The sequence below is a fragment of the Lipotes vexillifer genome, unplaced genomic scaffold (assembly GCF_000442215.2).
Source record: "Lipotes vexillifer unplaced genomic scaffold, Lipotes_vexillifer_v1.1 scaffold1115, whole genome shotgun sequence".
Lineage (NCBI taxonomy): Eukaryota > Metazoa > Chordata > Mammalia > Artiodactyla > Lipotidae > Lipotes > Lipotes vexillifer.
In genome coordinates, this window is record NW_006792080.1 from 2,007,975 (window position 1) to 2,008,558 (window position 584).

Consider the following 584-nt stretch of genomic DNA (forward strand, 5'->3'; position numbering starts at 1 on the left):
CACGACGCTGGGGTCACAGCAGGTGCTTCCATATGTCAGCTAGGATGGTGCCACCGTGTGGCAATAGCACAGTGAAAATTCGTTCAGCTCACCCACCGTCAGCTTTAAGAATGTTAAATTCTTGACACATTTAAAAGATTTGGGGACGTGCATTACTTAAAATTTGGGACCTTGGACTTCCCTGGCAGTCCAGTGGTTAAGACTCCGTGCTTCCAATGCAGTGGGTGCAGATTTGATCCCTGGTCGGTCGGGGAACTAGGATCCCACACGCCATGTGGTGCAACCAAAAAAACCCCCAAAGAACTGGGGGGCATTAAGTGAGACATCATAAACATTTTTTTAATTTCTCCATTTCAAAGGCACATAATTCATTTTCAGATAAAATGCCACTGTGCTGGGCTTCCCTGGTGGCTCAGTGGTTGAGAGTCCGCCTGCCAATGCAGGGGACACGGGTTCGTGCCCCGGTCCGGGAGGATCCCACGTGCCGCGGAGCGGCTGGGCCCGTGAGCCATGGCCGCTGAGCCTGCGCGTCCGGAGCCTGTGCTCCGCAAATGGGAGAGGCCACAACAGTGAGAGGCCCGCGA